Source organism: Macrobrachium rosenbergii, chromosome 2 (genome assembly GCF_040412425.1).
Source record: "Macrobrachium rosenbergii isolate ZJJX-2024 chromosome 2, ASM4041242v1, whole genome shotgun sequence".
Taxonomy (NCBI): domain Eukaryota; kingdom Metazoa; phylum Arthropoda; class Malacostraca; order Decapoda; family Palaemonidae; genus Macrobrachium; species Macrobrachium rosenbergii.
This window is the reverse complement of record NC_089742.1, coordinates 58,921,771-58,934,270: the sequence shown is the minus strand read 5'-3', so window position 1 is coordinate 58,934,270 and position 12,500 is coordinate 58,921,771. Positions and strand designations below refer to the sequence as shown.

The window sequence follows — 12,500 nt, the reverse complement described above, 5'->3', positions numbered from 1 at the left end:
ATTGCATATCTCATTCTTTCTTGCTTGTAAAAGTTTCAGTTTTGTGAAGTTTCTGATTAGTGATTGCTTTGGGGGGAAGTGCCAGAGTCTCTCTCTCTCTCTCTCTTTCTTTCTCTCTCTCTGCGTGTGAGATAAAAATATCTAATTAGATAAAGAAAATTGTACAATATTTTTATCTCATTGGACGTTCGGCATGTTAGCACTTTCAGCCTTCTCACAAAACTTTTATAATGCAGGCTTCATCCACACATCTTACCTGTGCAAATCCAGCCTCGAGTTACCGTTGTAAAGGTAGTTTTGTTTATAGAAAGATGCCATCGGTGCGTTGCGAAACGGTATGGAGATGAATCCTCTTCCTCATAATTGGGAATTTTCTTATGGAAATGAAATTATTTCTGATCCGAAGTCTTGTAATTCTTTAGAAATGATGTACTGAATTTTTTCCTTTTTTATTATTTCACTGTATCCATTTGTGTGCTTGTGCCATAGACTTTTTCCGATTGACTCGCTACAGAGATATCTGTGCATTGTTATGACGAACTCATGTTATTTTGCCGATTATTATAGTTTACAGTATATATATGGTCACTAAAACAAGTGTACATAATGCACAGTGCACACTATACATTCACTGATATAAGTGCTAATGGACATGCATTTGTACAGTAATTCCTAAATATGAAATCCATGTCAAATCAGGTTCTTGCATTATTTTACTTAAGTAATCTTTTTTTTTTTTCGCTTAGAGGTCTTATCTACTTGGAAGAACGGCAGTTGAATTGAAGGATTCAGAAGAAATAACTTTTTTTTTATCACTCTTAAAAGCGTATGATCAAGTGAAAGCATGACGTGATGTGGTAAATTTATGGAAAGTGTTCCACTAGATATTACTGAATAATATTTTTTTATTTGAAAGTTATTTGATAGTTCAGATGATGAAAAGCAACGTCAAAATGTACGCTGCTGTTAAAATATATGAAACAGGAAGATATTAACGAACATCAGAGTTGCAATTTTTCGAAATGCAAAATATTTTAAATGTGTTGCAACGATATTTTGGCAATGATATGTAATGGACAATGACCGGGGAATAGATGGTTGATTTTTATGACAAAATGTGAATATCATTTGAAATTTACAAAGTGCATTTGTGTAATAACTTCGAATCATTAGATGTATATTTTTTAGGCACAGGATAATTTTGGTGATAGATTTACAGTGGAAGTGGATTTTAAATCTTCAGAGTATTCGTAATTTATTCCGAAGTACAAAATGATAATACACTTAATGCATTAAGAAATAATGCTCAGTTAAAAAAATCCCGAAAAAATAGAGATGTCGGGAATAAAAGTCATCTAAAACAAAACGGGAACCAAAAAAAACTGGTTTATAATAATTATAACAAAATATATAACAGGATTAAAAACAAACGACCAGGCAAATCCAGTAAAGCTTACCATACGGGAATACATATATCTTACCTTTAGACACTAATTATCCCATACTTGTAGATACTAATTATACAACTGTCATAATACATGCTATGAATGACGAGAGAGACCTTCTATTTCCTGCGCTCCTACGGCTCTGATGAGAGAGAACGATTTTCGTTATTTTCAAATAATAAGGAATTGGTTCTTTGAAAGCCAAGTGCATATATGGTCGTATTACTGGTGCTGGTTTTTCAGCCATGTGGACCAAGAGCCTGTATGTAAACGGAGAAGTAGGGGAATTCGAATGTGAAAAATCAAGACAAATATCCACTTTTGTCACTTTTGGAAGGTTTGAACATCTATCAAGAATATGATTTAAAAGATTATCTTGTATCGTGCGTCCTGCCAAAGTATTTAATGAAATTCGTTTCACCTTAGTTGACAGTTTCCTTTTCCCCTAAAAAAAAAAAAAAAAAAAAAAAAAAAAATTAAATTTTGACATTTCTGCTGCTCTCTCTCTCTCTCTCTCTCTCTCTCTCTCTCTCTCTCTCTCTCTAAAAACAATTTGCACTCTCTCTCTCTCTCTCTCTCTCTCTCTCTCTCTCTCTCTCTCTTAAAAACAGATTTGCGCTCTCTCTCTCTCTCTCTCTCTCTCTCTCAAAAACGAATTTGAAATTAGTTTTGCATTTAAGACTATGTCCTCGGTGTCACTGACATACTAATCTTTATGCTTCATGGACACGGAGTAATTTAGATTGTCATAAGTTGCGGACACCTAGGTCCGCTTCCCGGATTGTAACTTCAGCTAAGCAATTTGTTCGGGACGATGGCATTAATAAACGACTTGTCATCTGCCCGTCACTCATCGTTGTCCTGCTTCAGCGCCTGTTGCTGATGGATGTCCGTGATGAGCGTATAGTTAATTCTTTTCGATGTAGGCAATATATACATATACACTGTATACATATGTATGTATGTATGTATGTATATATCTGCTGTCAACTTCAAGTTTCGCAGTTGGAAAAGATTGCGTATTGTATCACATATACGAAGTGTAAGTTCCCATTTATCTGTGTTGACACTAAGGCCTTGTTTTAATAGTCCCTTGGTCTTAGGTTTCATTGCGTTTAAGATGTTTAAAGACTAGAATGCGTGATGGAAATGTGATATATATATATATATATATATATATATATATATATATATATATATATATATATATATATATACATATATATATATACATATATATATATATATATGTGGGTGTGTGTGTGTGATAGAGGAATTCTTTTGTTGTTGTCATTTTAGCCAAAATTATTATATAGTACTCACATGATGACATTTCATGGTGTATTGTAGTACGACATATTATATGCTTTCGTGATGGGTTTTATTATTTTTTTAATGGTAGGACATTTTACATTTTGAAGGATGGTGTATAAACGGTTACGTTTTATTTTTTCTTTTTTCTTTTTTATGTTCTTAGAAATATGGAAAGTGTCTGTTCTCGCGAGAAACGTAGATGACATAAGTTTTTTACAAACTTTGTTGTGATTTTTCTTAATAAGTAAACAATGTATTTTAAGATTTTTTTTACAACTTGCAAATAAATCGATGGACACTTATCAAAGCTGACAGGCGTTATATCGGTTTATTTTCTAAGTGTCGAATATTAGAGTAAATTACAATGGTTTATTTTCGAATAGTGTCGAATATTAGAGTAGATTCCAGTAGTTCTAATTGTGTCGAGTACTAGAGTAGATTACAAAATGTTGTTTAGAGTACATCACAAAAGTTGAAAAACCAGTGAAGTCGATGGAGTTTCAGATTATGATCAGGTTGACTTGGAAAATACACATGTGAGCCGATTTTAAATCCCTTATTTTTTTAAAGAATTCTAGGGTCTTACTTTCAATAGTAAATAAGAGAAAGAGTTATTAAGAAACGTTATTAAGTTGGTGAAAAATTGCATCTTCTCATCTTGAAAGCTGGAAAATGGACATTCCTTTATGATTATGTTATTAAAAGTGAATTTTCTTTTTACATTTTTTGTAAAAAAAAGAATCGCCATCTCTAAATTTGCAAGTTATAGTTCTTATGATAATTTACTCCTCTTCCACTTACGCATGTCATTCACCACTTAAATTGATTGATTCTTTTGGCTTTTTACTTTTTTTAATTTTTCACTTACAGATAAAATATTTGGAAAACTAGACAAATGACTGTTTATGTTGTCAACGGTAACTGATTTCGGAACTAAAACTTTACATTGATCTTTTAAGCATTCATTTTGTTAAAAGTTCGTATCGACATCTTTTTCTTTAGACTAAAGAATGGATTTATTTTCCCATGATTTTATTCTTCATAATTTTTAGAGACTCATCCACTGATGTGTCGCTTCTTGTTAATCGGTGATTTTTGAAACGTCTTAATATGGATGTATTCGGGAATTTACTTCTACGTATGAACGAAATAGGACTCTTAGTTCATTGTAGTTACTTTAGTTCATTATAGTTATGCAGCCAGCTCTAACATTGCTGTGGGTTATTCGTTAATCTTTAGGTGCAGAACATTCATATTCGTAGTATTGTAGGTCTTATTAATAATAATAATAATAATAATAATAATAATAATAATAATAATAATAATAATAATTCATATATGTAGTATTGTAGGTCTTAATAATAATAATAATAATAATAATAATAATAATAATAATAATAATAATAATAATAATAATAATAACTCATAGTTGTGGTATTGCAGGTCCTAACAGTTAATTTTTTTATAGTCATGTAATTCATGACAGTTGGACATTATTTCCAAGCTGGTAGATGCTAGGACATATCCAAGATCAATACCTGCAGTTATAGATGTTAATTCACTGGATAATTGTGTTACCCCTTACAGAGTGTGTTTATGATAATAGTTTGTACTTCCCATGCACGTCTGAGCCTTGTACTTCTCTCACGTGTTATAGCTTTGTCATTCCTTTTCACTGTAGGTCGTGATTTCAATACATTTTGTATAAGGGAGCTCTGTAATTTCATTGTATCTGTAGCCTTTCAATTCTTGTTCATATTTTAAAATTGAAATTCCTTTTTTTATCCTGTAATATTGTAATCCCCTTTTATGCTGTGGCTCTGAAATTATGTTGTGGCCTTATATTTTTTTTATATTGCGGCTTCGTAATGCTTTTCAGATGCTAATTCATGTTATGTCCCTTAAATGGCTAGAGCTGTCAGTGCACCTCATGCGGTGCACTGTAGGCATTATTTAAGGTTCTTTGCAGCATCCCTTCGGCCCCAAGCTACAACTCCTTTCATTCCTTTTACTGTACCTTTCTTCATATTCTCTTCCGTCTTACTTTCAACCCTCTCCAAACATTTGTTTCATAGTGCAACCGGGAGGTTTTCCTCCTGTTACACCTTTCAAACCTTTTACTGTCGATTTCCTTTCCAGCGCTGAATGACCTCATAGGTCCCAGGGCTTGGCCCTTGGCCTAAATTCTGTATTCTATGTTATATTCATACATAATTATTTAGGTAAAAACTACTATGATGGAATCTTATTTTCCAGAACATGGGGTATTCCCCTCCAAACACTCGAAGCTATCTCAGGCCCATATTATATACCTCGTAGTTCCTGTCTTGAAATCCATCGTTAAGTTTGCCCCACTAAGGCTGTAAGGGTGTTGGGGGGGGAGGTGAGGGGTAATAATCGGAAGGAGAACGGTAAAGAATTGGGGGACAGGGCGATACGCCAGGGTACAAGGGGTAGCCGCCAACGTTGTCTTGTGCCCACCTAGAGATCTGAAGGTACCGACGAGCCTCTTCTTGCCGTTTTGAGCGAATCGCTTCGAACCCGATCAGTTTTGGGAAATCTGGTCTCGGAGACTTTATACTTTCTTGAAATTCTTCTACATTGTTGAGGTAGTAAATTTTGTATTTTGTGCCTGGAAATGCATATTATTAGATAGGCTATTTCATTACTTAGTGGAGTTTTCGGGGCGGCTTTTTGAGCCTTTGTTCGTGGGTGGCAGAAAGCGAAAAGAAATGGCTAAGGACGTAAACGTTCGAGATAAAGGATGTTGTTTAACAGTCGTCGTAGCAGTATTGGTTGTACTTCTACTACTACCACCACCAGTAGTAGGTAAAGGGGCAGGGAGGAAGGGTTACAGGGGAGGGGAGGGAGGGAGGAAGAGGGAGATGGTGGGGGGGAGGAGGAGGGGGAGGAGGAGGAGGAGGAGGAGGAGGAAGTGAGGCAGAGGGAGAGTGATGGAATGATCTCTGGTCAAGCCAAAAAGAGAACCATATACAAAAGCCTCAACAAACTACCTTTTGTCCATACACTGTTGGGATTAGTTAGAAGCCGGCGGTCCTCCCCTTTGGGACCTCGCATCCTTCTGATAAAGGCGAAGAAGAAGAAGAAGAAGGAGAAGGAAGAGAAGAGGTGGAAGCCGATATGGTTTTCATGTGGATATATGCCGAAAGACTCTCGCTCTCTTCCTTATGAAGTGGATAGTTATCTATTTTGTTCACGTGGTTCCATTGAATCTCCGCGGAAAGTGTGTGTGTGTGTGCGTGCATGTGTGTCTGTAGCCGGATGTCTCCTTTCAGGTGGTGGTTTTCTGCCAAAATGTCATCTCTTTGTGGGCATCCCGTTGGAGGAAAAAGGGTGAGGACCATATTTTTAGATTGGCTGCAGTGAAATTCGTTTCTTCGTTAATGTTTCAGGTTTTTAAGTAGAATACTGTACGAGTAAGAAGTGGAATTTGGTATCATAAGTGTAACCATCAAACTGTTGGTATTCTCAATAACTTCAGTGTAGTGCCAGAGGCAGTACTATATTAGGAATATATTTATAACTGTAGTTTGTAGCAGGTACTCTTAAGCAAGTGTTTTTAGTAGATATACCTTTGAACAGTAGATAACTATATTTTTTTTAATGTTAAGATATGTTATTGGTATCAAATTTCGATGGGACATGGAAAAGCTGTAGCGTTTTGTTGTCCTGTGAAATTAGAGAGTACTAGAGGGTAGATTTCTTTCTCTTCATCTGTTTATTATATCCATAAGTTTTGCATTTTCTTTAAATGTTTTGACATTATGTTTGCATACACATTCACAAATAAACACTTTATTATATATATATATATATATATATATATATATATATATATATATATATATATATGTATATAGACATATATATTTATATATATCACACAAACTTACTCTGTATATATATAAATGTATATGTATATGTGTATATATATATATATATATATATATATATATATATATATATATATATATATATATATATATGTAGTTTGTGCGATGTATATACCTACATACATATACTTACATATAAATTATATTATATATATATATATATATATATATATATATATATATATATGTATATGTATGTATGTATATATATCTAAATTGCATTGTATATATATATATATATATATATATATATATATATATATATATATATATATATACACATTTATGTATTATTACAAAAATTTTCTCTTTTAATATATAATATATATATGTATATATGAATGTCTTTTCCTGTAATACTACAGTGTAATATGAATATAAGAAGGCCCATAAAACACTATTTAAACGTTTCAACGTTTAAATAGTGTTTTATGGGCCTTCTATATTCATATGTATATATATGTATGTGTGTGTGTATATATATATATATATATATATATATATATATATATATATATATATATATATATATATATATATATATGCGTGTGCTTATCAAATTATAAATGTGTTTTTATTTGCGTACATGCAACGATACCGTGCTTTTAATCATATTAGAAATTTCAATTTTTCACTTATATGAATATACTGTAGTGTGTAACGTGTGCTAATACCAGTGATTCCCTGTACAGTTTGGTTGACAGAGGCGGCAGCTGCGTCGAAGTAGGACCAGAACCAGACCAGAGCAGTAGATTTTTATATCTGCGTTATTCATGTTGTTTGTCGGGGGAGGGGGAAGAGGTGGGGGGGGGAGGTGGTGGAAGGGTGGTTTGGTCGGCTGGGATGCTGAGGACATCTGTGCAAGTTTAGTTGTGTGGGTATTATCGTAAGTTTTTCTTTTTTTTTCACTAACCGTATTTTCCCATTTTCTCTTAATTATAGGAATGTGGTGTGTACTGAAGTATTATCTTCGATTCATTTAGCTTGCTGATAATATTCTGTCTTTCTTGGAAGTAAAAAACAAATACAATTTTGTATCCTACAGTATATTGCATTTTAAGGATACAAATTACCATTCTAATCCCCTAGTTACGCGTGAAAATGATGAATTTTATGACAGCCTTTGTTGAAAGCGTAAAGCTAAATTTTTTCAAGAAAATATAAATTTTAATCCGCATTTTATATGAACTACTGACGCACTATTTTGTTTTCATAGATAGGTCGTATTTTATAGTTAGGTCTTAATTAGTTGTTCAGTTCGTATTTTGTAGCAGTTCCTTTGAATGACCAACGAGGCTTTTTTCTTGAGAGAGAGAGAGAGAGAGAGAGAGAGAGAGAGAGAGAGAGAGAGAGAGAACATCTTCCAGGCAGCAAAGCCTGGTAAAACATGATCTGTGTGTGTGTGTGTGTATGTGTGTCTGCCTGTTGATGTTACCTATTAGCATAACCTCTTCTGCCTCCTTATGCACAAGATGCCTTCAGCATACATGCGGTTGCCCAATGTGATAATGTACCATTTTATAGATGGGTCTTGTCACCGAACACGTTTCTTCTTCTTCTCTTGACACCGATACTGATAAACATTCCCTACCGAAAGCTTACATGCACACTGTCACTCACCTGTTTGGCTCTTACACCTGGCAAAGCAATGCCACTCAAAGCATGCATGAATTCGGCTGCTTGCCTACATTATTCAGCACCCGGCGGTCCCGTTATCTTTGTGGAAGGGCTTTGAAGCCGGCTGTTAGTGTCTGAATATAGAAGGATTTTTTTTTTTTCTCTCTCTCTCTCTCTCTCTCTCTCTCTCTCTCTCTCTCTCTCTCTCTCTCTCTCTCTCTCTCGTTAGACAAAGTAATACGCCTCTTAATGTCTTAATATCATCGTTTTGTTCTTTGGGTAAGTTTTTCAAATCCAGATGTACTGAGCCTTGTAGTAATGAGGAAATTTATTGACAGGAGAATACTGTATTGGGAAGGCATCAAGCAGATTGCACGGTTGAAGTCAGTATTTCATACCTGTATATGTGTGTGTGTGTGCGCTCGTTTACGTGTTTATATATATATTTATATATTTATATATATATATATATATATATATATATATATATTTTATACTCATAAATACATATGTATATAGTACATTTATATATAATAATACATTGTGTGCGTATGTATGTGTTATTCTACATGCGTCTTTGTTTATAATAATCGTTTATTCATAGTATTGTGATTTGTCGCTTCGGCGTTTATATTGCACTTTGCTTACGTCACAACATCGGTAGTATGTTTATAGAGGGCAATAAACATTCAGTAAATCATGTTTATTTTTGTCTTCCGCTTTTAATGGTATTCCTTAATGTAAGAGCAGTTCTGTTCCTTTATTTACTTTTGTTTGTATCCTAGCTTCTTCTTCTTCATTAGAGTCAAATAACGACCAGATATCTTGAAGGTAACCAAAAAAGTTGAGTTATTTTTAGTTGATTGTCATCACTTTTCGAGCACCGACACTGTGGCATAAATTAAACGAATGTCATCAGTCAGTTTTATATGGTTGGCGACAGAAAATATTTGTAAGTTCATAATTTTGTTCCTCTTCGCAATAAGCGTGATTTGGAGTTGTTTTATAGATCGCCAAACGCAGGTTGTCAAGAGAAACTACGCATAAAAGGTATTGTTAATTTTATTGATCACTTAAACCACTTGTGACGCGCTACACAGCGAGCGTAATTTCATAAAAAAAAATAAATAAACTATACAAAGTGGCTTTTCCGCTTGCTCAGCTTAGTACGAAGAGTCACATTATATAAAAAGTGCGAAAGTTCTTGAGAATCATATATTTACGTTTTCCTGACAGTAGGCTGTCCTCGAGAATTTTTTTATCATGATCGTTATTAGTACTTTTCGTTAGATGGTAGTGCCGTCAGTACACCTCACGCGGTGCACTGTAGGCATTACTTATGGTTCTTTGCAGCGTCCCTTCAGCCCCTAGTTGGAACCCATTACATTACTTTTACTGTACCTCCTTTCATATTCTCTTTCAGTCTCTCTCTCCACCCTCTCCTAACAGTTGTTTTATAGTGGAACTACGAGGTTTTCCTCCTGTTACACCTTCCAGACTTTTTACTGTCAGTTTCCATTTCAGCGCTGTATGACCTCACAGGTCCCAGCGCTAGGCCTTTGGCCTAAATTTTATATTCCATTCCATTCTATTCCATTACCAGTACTAGTTATTTTGAAAAGCGCCGACTTTATCAGCTTCTTAATAATAACTAAAATTAACGAAATTAACTTTCCAGTCGCAAGAAAGAGGTCTCCTCTTTTTTGGGGCCGTAGGTTACGAAACTGTCGCTTAGGTCGCCTCACAACTTTTACCTCGTTCAGTGATCGTCCCAACTTTCCCGGGTCGTGTAGCTGTCATGTTGCGCATTATCTCGCTGAGTATTATATATATATATATATATATATATATATATATATATATATATATATATATATATATATATATATATATATATATATATATATATATATTTTGAATACACTCATTTAATGACAGTAATGAAATAAAAAGAACATCGTTACAATATACCAAAATGGCTAAATTAATAAATCACAACCAAAGATACAATTCATGATCGTGTTAGAGAGAGAGAGAGAGAGGAGAGAGGGGGTCGCTGTAAACTGCAGACCACCAAAATAAATAAATAAATGTATGCTCTCTCTCTCTCTCTCTCTCTCTCTCTCTCTCTCTCTCTCTCTCTCTCTCTCTCTCTCTCTCTCTCTCTCTCTCTCTCTCTCTCGCTATATTGAATCATATCTTTGGGTGTGATTTTTCAATTTAGCTCATTTCGCTATATTGTAATGATATTCCTTTTTATTTCATTATTGTCATTTAATGAGTCTTTCAGCCTGGTGAAGCGCCCCTTTCGTTTTAATTAACATTAATTTCGGGTGTGTTTCATAATTACATTGCTTATTGTATTCCATTTCTTCGTAATTTACAGGTTTTCCATATTAGATAAACTTTTATAAAACCGTGTAAAAACGGGATGTGAAAACATTTTCCTTAGCTATTCAGCATAGATTGTTATGTATGTATGTATATATTTGTGTGTATGTATATATACATGTGTGTATATTATATACACACACACACACAGTATATATATATATATATATATATATATATATATATATATATATATATATATATATATATACAATGTTATACAAATATACTGTACAAGAGTCTACATTAGGTACGTGTATAGACACATTTTTTTGTGTATTCTGGGTTTGTTGAACCCTGAGGTAATATTTGTAATGGACTTATCTGCCCAGTGACAATGAATGCATCCGAAATACACTTAAGGAGACGATCGCATTCACAGTCCCAGTTTCAATGGGCTGTATATCTCCCCCCCTTTCAGCATCCTCAGTTCCAGATGCAGATGCCTACTAATGCTCCTTTCCCCCTCCATCCCCCCTCCCCTCTCTCTCTCTCTCTCTCTCTCTCTCTCTCTCTCTCTCTCTCTCTCTCTCAATTGAAGTCAGTGATTGCCTGTCGTCCTCGTAGTTCTTTTGGAAACCTTACTCCCTTCTCCATCACTACCTACTCTCCTCATCTTTCTCCTTCTCTCTCTTCTTTCTTATTCTTCCCTCTTCCCTCATAACTTGCGTCCTCCTCCTCTTCCTCCTCCTCCTCCTCCTCCTCCTCCGCCTTCTTCCTCCTCCTCCTCCTTCGCCTTCTTCCTCCTCCTCCTCCTTCGCCTTCTTCCTCCTCCTCCTTCGCCTTCTTCGCCGCCTTCCTCCTCCTCCTTCGCCTTATTCCTCCTCTTCCTCCTCCTCCTTCGCCGCCTTCCTCCTCTTCCGCCTTCCTCCTCCTCCTCCCCCCTCGTCGCCTTCCTCCTCCTCCTCCTTCTCCTCTTCCTCCTCCTCCTCCTCCTCCTCCTTCGTCTTCTTCTTCCACAATCCTGTCCCTCTCTCTCTTAACATTTTCTTTACATCCTGCACCAATTGACGCGTGTTGACTTTCCAGACGTCCAATCCCACTTTTCAAACCACCCATCTTCACCTTTTCAGCTCTTCCAATTCTCTTTTTCCTCTCTCTCGGTTTTTTGTATATGTCTCTTCCTTATTTTGCTTGTTCAAATAATGTCAATCTGGGAAATAAAAAAAAAGGTAGCAGTAACATTTCCATGAATGGAAATGCGTGAGTTCCCAAAAGAACAAATAATTTTATTTTATTATCTTTATCCTGTTGATAGCTTTAATTTGTGGTTATTGAAATTTGTAGAAATTAAGTCTTGTTCAAGTAATATAAATAACAATTTAGTGTGAAACGTTGTTTGTAAAGTTGAAGTGTAATGCTTTGCGGTCTAGAGTTCCTCATCTTAAATCTTAGAAGGCTTATTTATGTTGTCATTCAAGATATCTTAAGAACACTGGTATTTATCCTTTGTCGGATTATAAATTATTTTCAGGGATACAGTGAGATAAAAATGGTTTCTCTTCTGGAATAAAGGTCACCGTTTACGTTGTAACTGAACATTTATTTATACTTTGTTTTTGTTTAATAAAATCGCGTGAGTATTTCGTGAGGCCGGCAGTGTTTAAGCATTCCTAAGAATTACATGTATTCTTTCTGAATGTAATTTTTTCACTCTGCTCTTGAACATGGGTATATGTTTTATGAGAAAAATATGAAAATTAAGATGAAGGAAATATTTAGACTTGAATTCTGCTTTAAAGAATTTATTATAATTTCGTATTCCCTGTTCTCATTGGCTGAAAGAAATCTACATCAATAATTTTTATTAATTTTGTCC

At 34.7% G+C, this 12,500-nt stretch overlaps 1 protein-coding gene across 3 annotated transcripts in view; it reads left to right on the top strand.

The window, feature by feature from the left end:
• Nucleotides 1-12,500, top strand: part of LOC136847512 (Fanconi anemia group J protein homolog) — a 924,459-nt gene that overhangs the window by 326,131 nt on the left and 585,828 nt on the right. Inside the window, exon 1 of one of the 3 annotated variants that reach the window (XM_067119265.1) lies at nucleotides 6,090-6,113. The exons of the other annotated variants lie outside the window; for them this stretch is intronic. The gene's annotated coding sequence lies outside the window, so the exon portion shown is untranslated. Of the gene's footprint in view, nucleotides 1-6,089; nucleotides 6,114-12,500 lie in introns of those variants that run through there. 3 annotated transcript variants of the gene reach the window in all.